Source organism: Oreochromis aureus, linkage group 1 (genome assembly GCF_013358895.1).
Source record: "Oreochromis aureus strain Israel breed Guangdong linkage group 1, ZZ_aureus, whole genome shotgun sequence".
NCBI classification, from domain to species: Eukaryota; Metazoa; Chordata; class Actinopteri; order Cichliformes; family Cichlidae; genus Oreochromis; species Oreochromis aureus.
This window is the reverse complement of record NC_052942.1, coordinates 11,831,179-11,852,018: the sequence shown is the minus strand read 5'-3', so window position 1 is coordinate 11,852,018 and position 20,840 is coordinate 11,831,179. Positions and strand designations below refer to the sequence as shown.

At 37.9% G+C, this 20,840-nt stretch overlaps 1 long non-coding RNA gene across 1 annotated transcript; it reads right to left on the bottom strand.

Annotated features, from left to right (window-relative positions):
• Positions 1 to 3,230: 3,230 nt before the first annotated feature.
• LOC120436463 lies at positions 3,231 to 20,779 on the bottom strand. Its single transcript, XR_005610475.1, has 3 exons — positions 20,139 to 20,779; positions 18,901 to 18,949; positions 3,231 to 7,430 (listed from the first exon to the last, which is right to left on the bottom strand). It is a non-coding gene; the product is annotated as an uncharacterized LOC120436463 (long non-coding RNA).
• Positions 20,780 to 20,840: the final 61 nt, after the last annotated feature.

Here is a 20,840-nt window from a genome sequence, read left to right as displayed (position 1 = left end):
AATAGGCAAACTTGAATGCTTATAAAAACCGAGAAACTCTGAATAAAGCAGCCTATGACTGTTATTATCTTAATGGTTCTGACCAGTGAAATAAAGGATTATAAGCTGTTCTATAAACTGAGATAAAGATAAGTCGGGTTTTAAGGTTCTGTTCTCAGTAAGTAAATGTATCCTTTAAGATACAACTCATGAGCTGCTTCACATCAATTAAAACCAGCAAGACAAAAAACTCACCATCAGAAGTAAAATGACACCAGGATAAATGTAAAAAATGGAATTACAGTAAAATGCTACCCACTTAGTCTTCTTATAACTGGACAGGTAATCAGTACTGGACATACACAATTTAATGGACTTTTACATTTTACTCAAATCTCCTTCCTAAAGGATACATTTCTCATTTGGAGACGAAGCTCCTTGCCGCAGGATGTAGTTCCCCCCCAGTTACATTATGGAAGTGGAAGTCTGGCTCTTCTCTACCAGAAGCTAGCAGCTAGATTATGCTTGAGTTTGGAAGATGTGAAAAAAATGACATGTATTATGTTCTGTCTCTTTAGTAACGCTCATTGCCTACCAAATATTAACTGCGTTGCTGAATGATCATTAATTTATTCAGCCTTTTCCATTAAAAAAAATGAAAAACATTAAAAAAACATTAAAAATGAAAAACATTAAAAACCATTTTTTAAAAAGACGTGGTTACATAGATAATAGTCTTGATCTGCATCACATTCAGTGATCATTTTCTGATGTTCCCTTTTACAAATATCATTCATTACATTCAATTCATATCAATTCCATCAGTTTGCCAAACCATTTTAAAGAAATAAAAAAAAAATTGCTTAGAAATCAGAAGCAGAAGAGATAACCATTCAAAAAGCAAAAAAGAAATAAGTCATTGAGGCTTTAAACCTTTTATATACCTACATGTCACAGCCATCTTCACTGCTAAAGATAACTTTGTGCAGATGTACCACACAAAATATGTCTTATTTATTATATGTCTCTTCGGCTGAATTTAAAAGAACACTTGATGTTGTTTGGAGGTGCACTTGTAGACCTTTGTGCATGGAGGCTTTACATAATTGAGGGCTGAGCCATTTATGGTTGAAAAGAGATGTTTATTTTTATTCTTTATTCGTGGATTGCTTTCGTACATTAGAGTATGTTTTTTCTGAGCTGAAGAAATATGGGAAAATCAGTCTGCTCTTCTGGACTGGATGAGTGCCGCCTGCTTTTATTGATGAATGCATTTGTCAAAAAATGTTTCCTTTCAACTAAATCTGTAGTTTCAAAGTGGTCTTTTCTGTGTAGCATGATTTGTTTTTTATTATGTCTTTGGTTCCACTCCTTGGGCTACTGTCATTTTTGATAAGCATATAGTACAAAATATGAATCCAAAATATTAGATCTTGCAAATGCAACATCCTATCTAGTGATCTTCTTAGTTTAATCATATCATATCTATTTTATATTTCACATGTTAACAAATGTAGCTTTATTTAAGCTATCTCATGTGATATTTCAACACATTATTTAACCTCACAATCTCCTCTGTCCTGATGAGGGTCCTGCAAACATTGTTCAGAATTTAATTTCAAATTCTAGTTTAGATTGTATTTTTACTAAACCACAAATCATAGAGAAAGTTAAAGCACATGAATTTTAAGGAATATTTCCAATTCAGGAAATGTTTCAGCCATGAATATATGGATTTGTATGTTTCACTTATTGTAAAAATTATTTAGTTTCAATCAGAAGACACTGTGAAATAAGACATTAATTAACATAAAAAAGTGCAAAAGTAGATTTTAAATATGGCTTCTGGGCATTACCATCAATAAAGTGTTTTGTTAAATTACCCTTCATTGTATCCACAAGATAATCCACACAGATCAGGACCATTAAATCAGATTTTTCCGCCCTCTCTTTCAAACCACAAACACCTGACAGAAGCAGAGCCTGTATAGTTCAGAGGCTCTGGATAAGCCTCATGTTTTATTTGCGAAAAGCGGCCCCATTGTCCCATAAGTCACCTCGCACAGCACTCTTCTGCTTCACGCCACACTGAGCCTGTCCTAGTGCGTTAGCGTCACCCGCTGCTAAAGCACTTAGCTTGTGTTCTCCGTGTCCTCTGTGGTACAGCCAAACATCCATTTTGAGGTCCTAGGAAACTTTGAAGCTTTTTCACCCACTCACTGAGCGAGGGAGGCGCGGGATACATTTGTGACGTTTCATGAATACTTTGTCCAATAAATAACTCCCTTCATGAATACATTAAAACCAATCAAAGGCATGGATGTTGCTAGGCTTTCAATCTAGATCCCTTATAAACTGAATTTGCTTTTATTGAAAGAGCTTTATGCCACTAAAATGTGTAGGATGCTCTTCACCAGTGACAGCACCATTTATCCATTTGGTTGCCACATTTTATCTCCTGCCTTTTTTGCTAACACTTGTCAGACATTGTCACACCTGCTGTGAGAGCCAGAGAGGACAAGAGTGGGGTGACAAAGCAGCTTCTTGTGGTGGAAATCAATCAACCCGCATATACTGCACTGTGCAGATACATGCATCAGACATACCCACACTTCTACGTAGATTCATTGGGTATAACCTTTTACTTGTTAATTTCCATTTAAAGAGTAAGCAACATTTGTTGAGTAGTGGCAACAGCGGCCTCTGTGGCTGCTGGGCTCAAGTTAAAGTGTTAAAAGGTCAACAGTCTATCAACAATTCACGGAACCAAAAAAAAAAATCCTTAATTAGCACAAGTAACAGTTAATGCTTTCATATGTCACATCTCTGTTGTTGCAATATTTTTAACAAACAATGTGCAAACAAGGTGAATTATTGTAATTATAATTATAATTATAATATTAATAATAATAATGCTAATAATAATAATAATAATATGTATTAATGGCTGAAAGGACAGAACTAGCTTCATTAGCTGTTGAGTGATTTTTAGCAAAAAACAAACACACACAAAAAACCCCCCAACAAAAAACAGGAGTAATGTTTTGAGTTTTCAAGATATTATTTTGTAAGTCAGGGAAATCTCAACCAACACCAACAGAATTTTAAAGTAGCCTTTTGAGCTACTATGAAGCTGTCACCAAAAATAAGTACTACTCACTTATTCAGATCACGTAGACTAGTACTGATGCTCTTTTTGGCTTAATTTTGGTCTTCAGGCAAAATAATGCTGTAAAGAGATCCATTTATTCATTAGTTTGCCACTACCTTTGTGAGTAAGATTTTTTCTTTCTGTTGTTTAATGGTACAGTACTTATAGTTATTCAATTAAAAGTCGATAGGAGCAGATTTGTGGTTTGTGGAAGCCAGTTTGTTCCCATACCATATTTAAATACAGTGGCTGGGAAGGACGTCTACTCTCTGACTAATGGCATTTTATGTATGTGGCTAGCGACCATCCAAATACATAGTATGCATAAGTCAGATGAGATGAAAAGTCATAGACATTTATGTGCCATGAAGAGACATTTAAATTTATCCCTGCACCTTTAGACCCCAGATAGTAGGGAAGAGGGAAAAAGATAATGCTACAGGGATTTTAATAAAATGTTCTCTTCTTTCTCGCCTCACCTGCTGAACTGAAGTCAGGACTCTAAGACGCAAAAATGTTCATAGACATGCTTATTTATTCCTAATATTGTTGCAATCACTTATTGTTAGCAGATTAGACATGCAACCCTCTTTTCTCTAGACAGCTGACAATAAGCCAGTTAGACAACAACAACAACATCTGGTTACAAGCTAACATTATGCCAGCTAACATTAGGCTTAAAAGTTATAAAATCAAACTTTGCCTCTGATAAACAGTTTTTGATTACATTCTCAGATAGTATACGAGAGTTTATTTATTAAGCATTACAGTCCAACAAAGTTACGTCCACTTCAAAGAATGTTTCACTAACTGTGGTGAACGCTAACAGCTAACAGTAGCTAACAGTAGCTAACAGCAGCAAAAACAGCAGCGCTTACTGACAGAAAACCTCAGCAGATCCTCAGCAACTCAACTCAATATGGCTGTCATTTGTCAGAAGTGAGCATTTCTTTGACTCATGGACTAGTTTTGGACTTATTTCAAAACATTTGCAAGGCTCCTCCAGATTAATCCGTGGACACTTGTCACCCGGCATTGACAGCTGAGGTAAACAGTGGACTCACTTTCTTCCACAGATAGGGAAAAACTTTGGGGCAGGTTTGGTTCAAACAGCAGTAGAAATATCCCTTCAACATCAAGCTAAAAGTAACCTAACTGGTCCCAGAGGTCAAAGTTTTAGGTTTTAATTCTCTGCTATTACAACTATTTATTACAAAATAAATTCATGTTGTAAATATAGTACTCTCGAGCTGCCTCTCATCTCCTTTTTCTAGGAAAACAGGAATTAGGTGCAGTTATTTATTAAAACACAAATTCCATGTATGTTTTTACAAATATACATTTTACTGTACAAATGTACAAACCAACATGGAAATACAGTTTGTACATAAGGCAAAAACAGAGTTTGTACAAGTTTAATAATCTTAACATTCAGTATTTGATTTGACAACCTTTTTATTTCATTACAGTCTGAACTCTCTTAGGGAAGCTTTCTTGTAGCTTCTTTAAGTAACCTTCAACACCACTTGCTGGAATTCAGCCCCAAACCATGACAGAACCTCCACTGTGTTTCACAGATGGCTGTAGCTCACTGGAGTATCTCCCTACTGACCTCCTCCTTAAATATTGACGATGATTTGAAGATAAAATTTCAAATTTTATCACTCCATAAGACCTGTTGCCATGGGGTTCTAGTCCAGTTCTTGTGTAACTTGGCATACATTAACCCTTTCTTCCTGTTTCCCTTCCTTAAAAGTGGTTTCTTGACAGCCACCCTTCTACTGAGACCATTTATGACCATTTCAGTTGTGGCAGATGGCTATTTCTCCCTGAGTGTGGTTCTGCTCAAGGTTTCTTTTTGTTAAAAGGGAGCATTTCCGTCCCACAAGTGCAAAGTGCTTACTCACTCAATATTGTTGAGATGACTGTTGTTGTGATTTGATGCTTTATAAATAAATCAGAATTGAATTGAACTGAATTAAAAGGAAAACAAGGGATACAAATCGACTGAAGGGCCGGATCCATTTCTCAACTCCTGTGCCAGATCTTTTGGTAATTCATATTTCTTAAGAACCTGACTGTCAGATCTCCTGTGGATAGGTTTTTAGGTCTACCATCTCTTTTTTAAAAAGAAAAAAACATTCTAATTGAGAAAAAAGATAATGTTAAAGAATTGAAAGTAGGGATAAAGTTACTGAAATCAACACATATTGTGTGGGTTAGTCTACAGTGACAGTTTGTAAAGTATTAAAATAATCAATGAAATTTTTGAAAAAATATAAGATAGGATCATAAGCTTTTTTCCTCTGAGAGATGACATAACACAAGACATTATGTCTCAGATGGCAAAATAAGGCATAACATCGGTGACACTGGTCCAATATGTTGGGTTCAGTTTTTGATAAATGAGACTTTGAGAAGTGAACTCTGTTTAATACCTTAAATTGTATAAGTTACAACCTATTGTGTACCAAAGTGTACTTGAGCATGGCCTTATCCCACCATTAGCAGGAGAAGGTGGAGAAAGATTGAATCTAAAGTCTGCAACATAGTAATTCAGGCGAGTAATTCAGCCAATAAAGCTTATGAATATGTGAAAACCTAATTTGCACAGGGGCAAGACTGCCACTGAATTTAAATTTTTGCAATAAAGATAAAAATTTGTCCTCCATTTATCCAGTTTATCTCACACCATCTGAGATATACCAAGGGGTAATAGCTCTTTAGCCGCCACCTTGTTGGTGCAAAAACACTATTTTATGTCTGTCAAACTGTGTCATGTCTGGTATTTTTGTATATTCCAGTAAAAAAATTGTAATAAACTTTCTGTTTTTGTGACAGGCTGCAAAGTGCCTAAAGATACAACTTAAAATTGTCTTTTTGTTAAGTTGTCTGTTATGTGTAGACACAACACTGCTTCATTCCTTGAGTTAGGGCCCCTTTTTTCTGCTGAATGATTGATGATTGGTCAGTGAAGTGAGCTAAAAAAAGAAAAAAAATGTATTCCTCTGCAAATGGTCAGGTACACTACACACAGGACTTGACTAAAAATGAATGCAAAAGCAGATGTCCAAAAAAAAACCTTTCGGAAAGCCTGGTCAGGACCACTTTAAAAAGAAGAAAATAAATCCTGGCTCCTTGTAATCAATATATAAAGAAAGAGTGGTGGCTCAAGATTTTTGCACAGCTTTGTAGCTATGTGGATACCATGCCATGTTTACTGTTGAGTTTTACAACAGCACCTGTACCCCACACAACTTTTAGTTTACTGATAAGAACGGAGACATTATTGACTGAAAACTCTCCAGGATGACTCATCACTAAAATCAGTTTTATCGATCAACCCACAAATCCCCCGAGAGAAAAGAGGAAGCCCACTTCTGCTGTCGCTTCAACAACATCATATTCAGCTTCTGAGAACTTCAGTTCTTAGAATCTCACTTTGGATGAATTTTAGGTTTCATGACAGAAAGCAGCGCATGAAGTTTTTTGTTAGTTTGGGTCTCTAATTCTCCACATTAACACCTGATAAAGGGGGAAAGTGTTGTGTTCATTTTGTTTAGCAGACTTTTGTTCATGTAATAAAAACATTGTTTAGAAGAGTATTTATTGATTATTGTTAAATTGATAGACCTCACTGTCATATTGAGCTAACATGGCAACCAGGAGCTCTGCTAAGTTGCTTGGTCCCATCATTGCTGTTTGCAGCTATATTTAGTATCTGTTAAAAACATCAATTACAATTCATTGCAGTGGAGGAATGAAACCAGACAAACACAAGACTTTTTGCATTGCTGGTTTCTTTTTCTTTATTATTTTTAGATGTCAAACCTTTCTTCATCTCTCGCTCCAGATGTACAGCACTGACCACTGTGGTCACAGCTTTACTGCAGAGGCCTTTGAATTTGTAAATCACCGAACGTGTCAGCATGAATCACTTTTTAAGAAAAATAAGGTCTCGGTTACATCAGGACTTCGTGGCACAACAAATATGATATTCTATCATTGCTAAACACTGTAACCTCAGTTCATCGCCTCCACCACTCTTGGATCTCAGAATTGTTATGTTTTCCAAAATGACAACAAAGTCGGTGCCAGCAGTGACTATGTTTATTGTTTCATACAAAGCAGAAAACAAAACTGTGAGCTAAAAAATGTTCCGAAAGATTTGCCAGATCAGGGCACTACTGCGAGATCGTGTGTTACATATTGTTTGCAGCTTTGAAATAAAAACAAATCTTTTTTTTTCTTCTTCTGGCAGTCTGTTGGTCTCTGTTTTTCTCACACTCGTTTTTCAGTCCTGCAGAAATGACAGAGCAGAGATGATCATGTTCTTAATCTTATAAGGTATTTCCTATTATGCTGAAACACTCCCACTTTGAGCATTCCTAGCAAGAGGAAGTGTAGAAGAAATAACCCGCCGGGACCATTTAAATAGTAATTTTCTCATGAAGTCAAACTTGCAGATAAAGGGGGGGGAAAAAGTCCACTGAGATTTTCCTCATCATGGGAAAATGTGAATGAAATGGCCTTTCTGAATCATACTCCAAAATAAAAGTCGGCAAATTGAACACAGCAAACTGCCTGGCTTTACTGCACTTTAGAGGTGGTGCTGTTGTGAAATGCAACGTTACTATGAACTTAGTGAAAAACAAACACTTTCACAACATCCTCCCACAGAATTAAGGCCTTAACTTCCTGTTTGTGTATGGAGTATGGGACACGGAGGGTTATGCTATTTAAACCAAAGGGCAGCAGATTCCCATCTAACAGGGGCTGGTGGGATCTGAAAGTCTGCTGCCAGCTTCTCAAGGGAATGAAAAACGGGTGGGAAAAGATAAAATAAAGGAACTGAAGTAAAACATATGGAGCCCCACCCCACCCTCCCCCCCACAAAGTTCAGCTGGGAAGAGAAGAGCCATGTGCAAATTCATATTTATTTTACTTTTTGGCAAATGTGCAATTTAAAAAAAAAAAAAGAAGCATTTTCTTCACCAAGATGGCTACATTGTTTTGTCTGTGTTGCCTCTACTAAAACTCCAAATCACTTCTCTGCCTGTTACTGAATGAAGCATATATATTTTTCAAATAATCCACTAAAGCTTAATATGTAAATAAAACAATCATCCTTGCAGCAGACAAGTGAATGAAAAGGGCTTTATGAAATAGGCTTCAGGGATGGACGTCCAAGCAGCGGAAAGACACATTAACTAAACTATTTTGTTGCTTCCTTAATCCAATCTCCAATCTGTAAATAAAGTGAATGCGCTCCTATTCAAAGTCTCTCCAGAGACCAAATAAGATGAACGCGTAGCCTGAATGACAGAGAAAATATGAAGGAAAAACTGGCTGCGATCTCTTGCTCGATGTTTTATTGTGAGGATTTTCTGTTAAAATCTTTGCTGCATGTAATATTTAAAGCTAGTAGGAGGGTGGTAGAGGGTAGCTGCACGGGAAGACCTTTAGATAACAATCAGACCCCCACCCTTCACCCTTTTCCTTCACTTGTGGGCACTTTTTGTAGCACCCAAAACAAGCAGACCATCTTGTGCCGCACATTTAGACTGTGTTTGAACACATTTTTTTTCTCAGCTGTGAGACATGATAATGTTCTGTTTTGGGCAGCGCCTCTGGAATGTAAACGACCCGCTGCCCACTCATAAACAGAAGACTTCATAACAGCTGTGTAGCAGTGTTAGGGAGCCTAATGAAATATGGTTAAATCTCAATTTTCACTTGTAAATCTCATCACATTTGCAGTCATTTATTGAACGATAACATTATTATTAGTGATTTCTCACAGGGAATTTCTTTAATAAACTGTGGTCATTTCCACTTGTTAGACTAGCGGTGTGTGTGATTGTGTGGGTTTGTGTAAACATTCTGTAGACTTTAGCCACTGAACTAAAACGGTTTGTCTTTTCTCAACACCCCTTCCCCTCTGTTTTAGTCGCTTTCATATGATCCAGATGTTTTGTGAGTTCCGTGTGTTTATTAAAGCCAAACTAACCAACCTCAGAACACAAACTGAGTTATATTTCTGACAACTTTAAAGCTGGCCCGTTCAAAGATGGAAAATCCAAATATGGTCGAACAACTGTAAACCCCTTTTTCCCAGGATGTTACATATACAGGCTCTAAGAGGCTTTCAGAGCGCTGTGACGACAGTTAAACGGGCCTCTGTGCCAGTGCCAGCCGAGAGCTGCGGTGTTCTATTTTTGTGGTGTGACGAATGAGTCAACTGTGGAGATGATATGAAAGTTTCCAGAAAATCACTGAGGCTATAACCTGTGATGTGCTGGTTTGTAACTGGCAAAAATGGGTGAAATATGTGACGCTGAGCGTGGCAAGGTGCAGCAGCTCAAGCGAGTTTGTGACACTGAAAAAAAAAGGAGTGAAATTCAAATCCACATTTCAGGTTTCCTGAAAACAGAGAAAATCTAATGCACCTTTTGACTTTATACCAATATACAAATACACATAATATCATCACAGAATAAAAAGTGACTCATATTGTAAGACTTTATCCAGAGAACTTGGACCAGTGGATTTTATTTAGCCATCTCAAATCCAATTTAAGTTCAGACTGAAATCTCGCAACACCCTCTGAGTGGATTGCCATTTATGTTTTTTACTTATGTTTATTATTTATGGTGCCCAGATGTGCTCATGTTGTCAGTGAACTGAGCAAATAGCTCTTGCTACTAAAGAACATTCTACCGATCTATGCACATGCTGCGTGTATTGGACGGTAAACAGTAATACGACCTGTTGGTGTAGCTACTTCTAATAGCACTTCAGACAGATAGCACTGAAGATAGTCCAATGAAGGAGTTTTAAGAACAAAATCAGAAGACATCCTGACACAAAAAAGCTAACGTGCATGAGTCAGGATGTCACTCACACTGGAGGCCAGTCTGAAATGTCTCATTGAGTTAAGGCTTGGGAAATACCTAATGATTAAGTAGTGGGCCACCTAATAATTACACCTGTAGGAGCTGCTCGGCCATGGAAACCCAATCCACAAAACTCCTGGTGCACAATTTTTCTGCTGATGTTAATGCCAGAGGACCTTTGGATCTCTGCGGTTATTGGGTTTAATGAATTCATTCTGGAACTTTATGTGTTCAGACACTTCATGGCTGAGTTGCGCTGGTTCCTAAATCTTCCCAATCATCTAATTAGACCACTAAGAAATTTAAAAAACCTGACATGTTGCAATGGTGACATCAGATTTAAAGAGGTGACTGACTTTATACACCTGTGGTAATGGGATAGGAAATGCCTGAATATAAAGATGAAGAGGTGTGACCCAATACTTTTGTTTCTATAGTGTAGTTGTGAGACACATTTGTATACTGTGCATTTGTCTACTTCTTTTATGAAAGTATTCTGTCTATGATTCTTCAGTAGTTTGAAACAGCTCTTTTAGTTTGGGAATTGTCAGAGTCTGAAGTGTGGTCTACTGAAAAGGAAAAACTCAGAGCAGCTCAGTTAAACAAATGCAGAAATAAACAATATTTTTGGTCAACTTAGTTGTAAATTCTAAACTGTGAACTATGAATATGAATTTGTTCCTTTTAAACAATATGAACTAAACTTGCAAAACTTGAACTTGTACAACACTGGCTAAATAAGGATGAAGTATCTTGAAAGCGCTTGGATAGCTTCACATTCATGTCACTGTTATAGATCAATAATAATAATGATGATGATGATGATGATAATGATAATAATAATAATAATGATAATAATATGTCTGGCAATCTCCGGACCCTTCATTTTCTATAAAATTCGTAGGTTAAAAATTTTAACCTATCCAACATCCAACTGAAAATTGTTCACCTGTGAGAAACACCGCTAGCAAAGATTGCTTTTTTTTCTATTCAGCAGGCAGCAGGCAACTCCATTTATTGTAAAGCTGTTGCCATTTCTCACCTGTCCTTTTCATAAATAGACTCACTTGGATTGCCTAACCTGATATATTAATGCCCATTCATGTAGATTTGCCATTTTTGTAGCACCAACTGCAAGTGATTTACTACTAAGTTCAATTGCGGCTAACGTGCTGGTCATCAGCCCTATCAGCCTCATTTCCTGTCTCTTGTTCCACTGCCTTGGATTACAGCTGGTGATGTTGGTCCTTGTTGTTCTCCATGACCTAGAGGGACAAAACCTGCAGCAGGTGGACAACTGCCGTGGTGAGCTCAGCAAGACTGCAGAGTAGAAAAACGACTATGAAGTGCAGTCTGTGGAGTTGGAGTCCATCTGTGGCAGGAAAGACTGTCTGGAGAGGCAGCTGGTTATACTATCAGTGACAGTTTTCACAAAGCGTTTGCAAATGAACTACTTGGAGAGAAAGACCTATATAAGGTAACTGCTTACTCTGTGTGCCTTCTTTGGGATGACAGAACATTTAACCGCCACTAAAACCACGGGCACAATCCAGATCTGTGAAAAACACTTTTAGCAAACATTGTATTCTTTCCTAGATGCCAGCAGGTGTGATTGTTTACATGTCTATGACAAAATTATCCTTATTCTCACCTGATTTATTACATCAGAAAACATTTTCCTAGTTTTAAGTTTTAATTTATTTTAATAATTATATTGTGTATAAAGTTTCTTTATTCCTCGGTCAGATCCACTTTCCAGACAGCAAGATGGTGACAGCCAAAAAACCCAGTGAAGGCTACATGTAGCCACTGACAGTTAGTTAATTTCAGTTTTCCATCTGTTATAAAGTGTGTGATTTCTACCAATGTTTAATTTGCAAATGTTAGCATGCTATCACTCTAAACGTAGACATTATACATGCAAAAGTACTCATCACTGTTAACAGCTAGCAAGATGATGCTGCCACGATGATCTCACAGTGTCTTAGCTATTCAGTCAGATCTACTCCTCAATGCATTTTGAGATAAGCGGGGCCAAGCATAGATATGCCTGAGAGTTGTATTTCAGAGGTGTTCAGAATCAGACGCTCAGCAGTTAGAAAGTTAAAAAGGAAATATCTCAAAAACCCCCAACGTCATTTGTTCTTTAACCATTTTTGCACATACTTCTTACTTCTTCTTTGTTGTCACGTTTACTGTGTCCTCAGCCCAGGCTTGAGTGCAGTGCAAGTCCTTTGGTAGCAATGGTGGGTAAATCTCAAAGAGCATCAATCACTAAACTCCAGTCCAAACACATGTTCAACGCACATTCTCCTGTTCCTTCTCTGCGCCACAGATCTCAGGCATGGCTCTCATCTAATGGACAATAACAAGGCAGTTAAGAGCAGCAGAACCGAGTTCAGTCCTACTCAGAGACACTAAATCAATCTGTCCCAAATAAACACCAGGCTTTTACGCCATTTGCTCATCCTGAAGCCTGAGCTTGGAAAGTAACATCTCTAATTTATTACAATCCAGCAACAAACGGATGAAGACTTTATGTTACCTAGAAGTAAGACTGTGCTGTCAGTGCACTCGTGAGTTGAAATATCTTTGCTCTTCCCAGCATTTCTCCTGGTTATCATTTTTCTTTGTCTGTGAAATCTAAACATGCCTTCCTGGAATAAGGAGAAGCTATTTTTAGGGATTCAGCATCTTTCAGACAAACAGGGAAATGTTTCAATTCAGACTTTTTTAAAATTGTATTTTGCACAAATTTTTGCACTTCTTAAAAACTGACTAATTTTGGAATTTTATGATTAAGTTCAAACGTCTTCCAAGGTTCAGACACACTAAAGCATAAAATGAACCCTTTTTCTTTTAATTGTGCTTGCTCATTTATTATATTAAGCTTAATTAATTACAGTTTAGCTGGTTTAGTGCAAAGAGAGTGAGAGCTGGGAGTTCGGGGAGACTGAGTAGTAGGGCAATCAAGCCCATGTTATGAATTATAAAGACGTGGTATTAAAAAAATAATGATTTCGCATTAGTGTACACTGTGGTTCAGTACTAGCACTGAACTAAACTTGTTCACTCTGGACAAGAAAACAAGGAAATTACTTTTTAATGGCATTTAACTAGTCTTATGCACCAAAAAGCCACGCCAGTCAAAAAACATAATCTGTAAACAGAAATGCATCCTTGTGAGGAAACATTCTGCTCTATGTGCACAAATGTGTTCCGGCAACCACAGGGATATGTGCCCGTGCACAAATACTTAGGTTTCTAGGTTTAATGGGGCAGATGTGGCAAATATTTTCTTTTCTATATTTGTGCTTGTTGGAAAATTTGACAAGAAAAATCAATGTTAATATTTTTTTTGTAATTTCCATTCATAATGTCTATGAAATGAAAAAGTTTTTTGTAGGCAGTATCGGTGAGGAACATGTGTACACAGATTTATGACAGAGAACTTTCAGAGGAGGAAACGTCTCCGAACTTCATCAAACATTCTGAATTTTATTGAAGGCGGTCACTGTAAGAACTATGCTTTTAACATATTTTGAACAGTCCCTTTTTCAGAATTTTCCATCTCTTCCATGTTAGAGATGATGTAAACATAGACATCTACTATGCTCTAAAACATAATTTGTCATGTGCAGTATATGTTTACAGTCTAGAGACTGGTCATCACACAAAAATTAAGTTCTTGCTTAGTTGGTTTCTTCTAAATGTAGCTTTTCCTTTTCAAATTGCTTTAAATTGTCTCACATTAGGTGCAAAATGTCACAAACAATCAAAACCAGAAAGGAAAAATCAGGTTGCAGTTTGGGGCTGGAGTCACTCAGCAGAAGTAAGAGTGCAGAATCAGTGAGCAGAACTAATTTCATCAAATATTAAACTTGGTTTAGCAACTCGGCTGAGCAGTGCAGAATTCCAGAGAGAGTTCTCCCCCAAGGCTGACTGCATGAGGAAAGCTGAAGGATCATGGGACATCTCATACAGGAAGAGGACTGAGGGTTGCCATTTTGAGAAGTAATTAATACAATATATATATATATATATATATATATATATATATATATATATGGCAATATTTAGTGACGAGGCAATAAAAAACACAAGAAAAATGCTGAAAATTCTTGAATCAAATTTATTTAAATTGAGTAAAATAATCATATTGTGGACATTATTTCATTTTTACCTTTTATCGATTGATAGAAATAATTTATGTCTTACTTTGTTCATTTTTGTTCAACATTCTCGATGAGAACAAACCTAAAATATATATGGATATATGATGAACTTTTAAGCACTAAGGTAGTCTGGCTTCTTTGATGCAAAGAAGTTAAAGTTATCTAAAAAACAGCTGAAGCTCTCTGAACATCCAACTCAATCCTAGAAAGTGCCGTTTGTTACAAGCTATTACTCATCTTCCTGGCTGTTCTTGCATTAAGCGACTGCATGAATTTTATTTGGAGAAAGTGGAGATTCTGTTCTTCTGGTGAACATTTTAGGCCCAGAGCAGGTGATGTGTTGAAAAGTGGGCGGGTGGGGGGTTGGGGGGCTTTAATGGGTGAACAGAATCAGAGAAAATGTTTTTGGAGGTAAGATGAAGTGCATTACCCACGGGCAACCAATAGGTTGGCACTATCCCATCGCTCTCCATCGCCTCCACTCAGCTCCGCCAGCTGAGGCATACTTAGCACCATTCATAATGCATACTCACCCTCCCCCCCACAACCCGACCTGTCATGGCTCGTTCCCTTCGACAACTCAGCCCAGCTCTACTTTTGCCCCTAAGAGGATGCAAACGGTTGCATAATTTAGATGCTACCCGCTGTTTTCAGGGCTCATCTCTTATCAAAAATGTAACACACAGAGTTTCTGGGGGACTTTTATCTAAAGGGGGCAATGGAAGATGCTCTAGTTGAGACAATGGACTGAGACATCAGCTAAAACTTCCCCAACTTTTTTTGTTCAACTTTTCCAAACTGTGATGATGTCATGTTTTGCTGCCTACATGTGTGCAACTCATAAAGCCTGAAGGACGAGGAACAGAGACGTACACTGTACCTTAAAAACAAAAGCAGGGTAGATTAATTTGAATGACCAACAACAGAATTATATTTAAGACTAAGCTTGCACAGACTTATCTGTTGTATTTTATTAAAAAGCAAAGGGTTTTGCTGCACTTGTGGTTTTCTGTACAATTTGAAATCATTACTTGACATAGTGAGGACCATATATTGTTGGAAAATCCAATACCTCAGTTGATTTTTAAGCAAACAATCAATATGAAAGCCATGGCAAGAACTTTGGTAGTGTCCAAATCAACAATCTGGTTCATTCATATGAAGCATAAATACACCAGCCAGCTCAGCAACACTAAAAAGCCACAAAGACCACAGAAGACAACTGAAGTGAATGATGACAGAATTATTTCCATGGCTAAGAAAAATATCTTTAAAACATCTAATCAAGTCAGAAACACTGTTGCCATATCATTGTCAAAGTTTACAATCAAGAGACGCCTTAATGAATGAAAATACAGACAGTTTACAACAAGGTGCAAACCACCGGTTACACAACAGAAAACATCTAAAAGAGCCTGCACAGTTCTGAAAAGTTTCTTTGGTTCATTGAAACCTAGATCAAATTGAACCAGAATACTGGGAAGAGAAAAGTATGAAAGTAGCGCAACAGCTGGTGAACCAAAGCATACCACGTCATCTGTCAAACAGAGCAAAAGCATTGCTCCTGCATGTGCATTTATTTTTTTAGGCCTTTTTCAGCTTTATTGACAGACACAGTGAAGAAAGGACAAGAAAGTGGAGGGAGAGAGACATGCAGCAAAGCGCCACGGGTCGGATTCAAACCCAGGCCGGCCACAATCAGCCATATGGCATGTGGTCGCCTGTTCAAGCACTAAGCTAAACTGACGCCCAACATGTGCATTTATGATTGCCAGTGGAACCGAGTCACTAGTGTTTATTGATGATGTGACCTCTGATAGAATCACCAGGATGAATTGTGAAGTTTAAAGGGCTACACTCTCTGCTCATATTCAGCCAGATCCTTCAAGACTGATCTAACAGAGCTTCATAGAGCAAACGGACAATGATCCAAAGCAAACTGCAAAAGCAAACCAAGAGTTTCACAGGGCCAAAAATTAGGGTATTTTTCAATGGCCAAGTCAGGGACTTGATCTCATCACAACGGAGCTTGCTTTTCAGGTACCGAGGACAAAACTGGAAGCAGAGAGACCCACAAACAAGCAACAACTGAAGGTGGCAGCAACACCTAGCAGAGCATCTCAAGGCAGGCAATGCAGGATGTGGTGATGTCCATGTCATTTCATATTAAAAGTCACTATGGTGGGGGACAGTGGATGAAGCAAAGCTACAAAAAAAATCATCTTTGTCCAATAAATTGTGGACCTATGTAGAATAATATTCTACATATGGCATATTTTTAAATGACTAAGCATGAAACACTGTGTTTCAGCATGAACGGGGGAATCAAAGTATACCACATTAAATAAATGAGAGTATTGTTTCAATGTATTTGATAAAGAGAAACAAACGGGCCCATTGAGGAAACTCACACAGCCGGTGTGGCCATCTGCAGCCAGGGAAGGTCAAGGTGAGTGAGGCCACAAGGAGAGAAAGACAGAGGAATATTTAAGACAGGAGGAGAACACCTGCTGAAATTATCTGACTTCATTCTGTTAAAGAAAAGATCTGCTTGTGTAGATGGAAGTTTTCTTTTGTTTCACTTCATCATCACTGTGGAATTCTAATAAAGGTTAAGATAGAAAAAGCCATTTTATTCCATAAAAATCTTTTTATTTATCTATTCAATCAGAAACAGTGTAAATGCCACTAATATACGAGTGCCCTTCATTTCAAATGATTTTAAATCCAAGGACCCTCAGTAATGACCTCAGTAACTAGCTGGTGGCTGTAGCATCTTTCATAAACAGATAGAGGATAGCAGAGTTGGTCTGATCCATGATCGGAACAACTACGAATCACAAGCTTGACATCGTTACAAACAAAGAACAAACTTGAAGCATTTAATGCATTTAAAGGCTGGATGTGAGGGGGAAAATAGCTTTAATGGGCAATGTGAACAATCAGGCAGATGGAAGTAAATATACATTTTCTCATGTACCTGGGTCTACTTTCTATGGGGAGAAGAGGACAGAAAGTAGGATGACTTATACATCATGTTGGGCTTGTGATATTGAGTGAATCGGGGGTGATCATGGTGCCTTTTTTTTTTTCTCTCAGCACACATGCATTGCTGTAGATCTTGCTTTGCATGCAAGTGTAGCACGTAAGCTATGCTGGTTTAGTGGTTAATCAGAATCTAACCAAGAAGAAACACAATGGAAGACCCCTCCGCTGCCCAGCGCTCGGAGCTAGTCAGGTTCTTTTGAGGTTTAGCTTAGTTTGCGTCTGTCAGTTTCTAAAAGCTGAAAAGCAGCCAGGCAATGCATCAAGTACAGTTTACATAAAATCCGGTGAAAGTGTATCCTGGTTTTGATCATACTCAGGATATACTCTTTACACGAGAAAGCAGGTTTCAGATCGTCTGAGTGCAGGTGTGTCTGCTTTAACTCCATATTCAGCTGCGTTTGACATTTCCCCACTGAATGAGTTACCTCTGCAGTTAATAATGAACCCAGATTGGTGTCTGGGTTTTTGTGCATATATTGTGCATCGCCCATTCCTGCTGAGGCCTTTGAGTATTTACAACTTTCATTTGATAGAATACAAGTATAACTTTGTCATCTACAAGTTGTTTTAAATGTAGACAAAGCAAAATGTAATTTGTTTACAGCTTCAAATCGGTATTGTCTGAGGTAACAAAATTAAGCTTGTGTCTGTTTGTAATTATCTAGGATTTAAATAGGATGATCTTTTGTCTTTAAAGGAGAATATTCAAGATGCTGTAAAACAAAACAAAAAAAGAAACTTTAATAAAGATTTTATCGGTGGAGACAACTTTTTTTTGCCCATCGTTGATTATGGAGATGTGTTGTATCTGAATGCTTCGGTTCATTGTCTTCACATGCTGGACTGAGTATATCACGAGGCCTGAGATTCATCACCAACTGCAGTCCCCTTACTCACCATTGTGTACTTTATTCTAAAGTCAATTGGACACCTTCATGCATTAGAAGCCTCAGTCACTGGTATGAGGTTATTTCTAAAATTATTTTGGTTATTGTCCCATCTTATTTGTCATGCTTGTTAACAAGGAAACATGGAAGTCTCGATATCAGATCTACGGATGTTCTGCATTTTATAATCCGCAGAGTAAAAACTGAATTGGGGGAGAAAGCATTTTGAGTTTTGGCACCAAGTGCTGGGAATAAATTACAATCTGAAGTTAATTTTAAGATGTTGTTCTGATGAAAAAAGTTCTGGTGAGATCATTAAAGTTAACCTTGTCTGTGTGCAAGTGTTTTAGTTGTTAAGTTCATTTGATGTGTGTTCTGTGTATCTATGTTGCTGCCCTCTTGGCGTGGTCTCCCTTCTAAAAGACATCTCAGTGGGATTGACCTGGTTATATAAAGGTAAAATTTCCTCTAGATTTAATTTCCTTTAGATTTTCTCTATATTTACTATAAATTTCAGTGTACATTTGTTGTATTTTTATTGAAGGCTGTGGCACAGAAATAGGGGGCAAATAATGAAAACTACATTCATGCTTATTCTTGCTAAAGCTTACAACCTTGACCAGAGACTGAATATCTAAGGACTGTTTTCTCCAGGTGTGAATAAGGTGTAAAGTTTTCTTCTGTGTTGAAATAAGCATGTGACACGTTTGACAAAAGCAGAATTTTTTTTTGCAGTAATAAAAACAGATGTCTCAGGAGCCTACCTTTGTAACTGGATCGCCTCTCTGCACAATAGGAGCTCATTCTCAGGACCTTATTAGGTAAACAGAGAAAAGTGGCTGGTGTTGGAAGCAGAAACAGAGGGGCACATGTGAATAATATCTAACTGTGGTGAAAAACAAGTGAAAATGATAACAACAGACCGCCTAAACGCTTTCAAATAAATAACCTCTAACAAACTGACACTGTGGTGTTTGTCTGAGTGTAAACTGTGTGACATTGATATTTTTTTCAAAGATTACACATTTATATAAGCTTGATTAGAATCAGAACATATTTTATAGACCTGACAACTGACTTGAAAGCCTCACTGAGGAGTCCTGAGTCTAGTCACTGAAATTAAAATAGAAAAATGACTAAAGTTTTGGGGGTTTTTAAACTTTTTTTTACATTAACCATGTATTATTATTTCAAGGCCATGTAAATGTTTTCCCCAAAATATCAGCCTATGCCAATATAGTATAATGCCCCACAAAGCCTGCTATTATGTGCCAGCAGCAACATAGCTTCATTTGCCTCTCCATAATAGGTCATATCAGGAGCTCGGCTTGTAATTATTGTTTACTGCTCCTCGACTCCATTTATGGTGAACCGTCTTGATCTGGTGGTGAGCGGCGAGCCTGTAATCTCCTGGATTTGCGGGCTGCTCGCAAAATTACTGTCACGGATGAGAAGAATATTTAATTCCTGAATCCCAGTAAGGTCAGGATTTCACACATCGCTGAATGGCCTTGGCTTTAAATAGGAGCCTGATGGTAAATGGTACAGTCAGTAAAAGAGGTAATGTTGATTAAAGACATAGTTTCATAGTTTAAAGATGACGACTACCTGGTGTAAGGGCAGGTTTGCGATTACAGGAGTTACCTACAATACCTCAAAGTGGATGCTGTGCAGTGCGGATTTCTGAAGTTATTACTTTAAAGATGATAAAGCTATATGACACAGCCAGTGAGTCTTTTATAGCCACATGCTTCATCTTATCCAGAAAGAAGCAGCAGCTCCAGTTCAGTAGCTGAATGAGTTTAATTTGGTGTGAAATGCTGAACTTTGAGCTTCACTTCATGCACCTGAAGCCAACCTCCTCCTTCAGTTTCTAGATTAAGAGTTAACATTCAAAGGCCATAATAAAAATGGCTGTTAAATAAATAAATGATCCTTGGGTTCACACTGTGCTTATGTACTCGTGCTAAAAGTCTCGATCCTTCTTAGGTAAAAGTCAGACCTGGGACATCCTGGTGGTTTAGGGGTTAAGATGCTGGTGCCTTCCTCTGTTTGTGTTTGGCCTCTGACCTTTGTTGTGTGCTCCTCATTTCCCGTCATCTTGTTATTTCCTCCTATCTAAAAAAAAAAAGGAAGAAAAAGAACAAAAAGATTACACTAAAAATAAAAGCACAAACCGCTTTGACTCAATTGAGGCTTTTACATGTGGCAATAATAACATAAATGTGTCCTTATTTGTTTTGAATCTAGCCATTTAAGAAGAGTTGATCTTTGCATGGCTCAGGTTCAGAGATGAGCTGCATGGCATGACTGCAAACCATGCCTGCTCCGTTCTGAGCCAGCCGGCAATCCAGGTGGGCCTAGAAGAAGCACTGAACTGATGTCGTCAGTCGTCAAACACGTGGTCCCAGCTCTGCATCAGTGCAAGTCTAAAGTCTGGATGGCTGGGGGTCTCCTGTGCTGTAAACCATCTTGGACTTGCTGCCAGTGATAGGTGGCCGAGACTCTCAGGATCAGCGATGGGATCAAAGGCTTCAAAAAGGCAGCAAGTTTGATGTTATGTTTAGCCTTTTATGCTAACTGGTGTGCCTCTCCTCTGGGACTGGGGGAGAGATGAGAAGACGATTATAGGGTCACTCCCCCTTGTTCTCATTCTCCTTCAGCCCCCCCTTTCTCTTCACTCTTCTTTCCTCCTCTATCATCT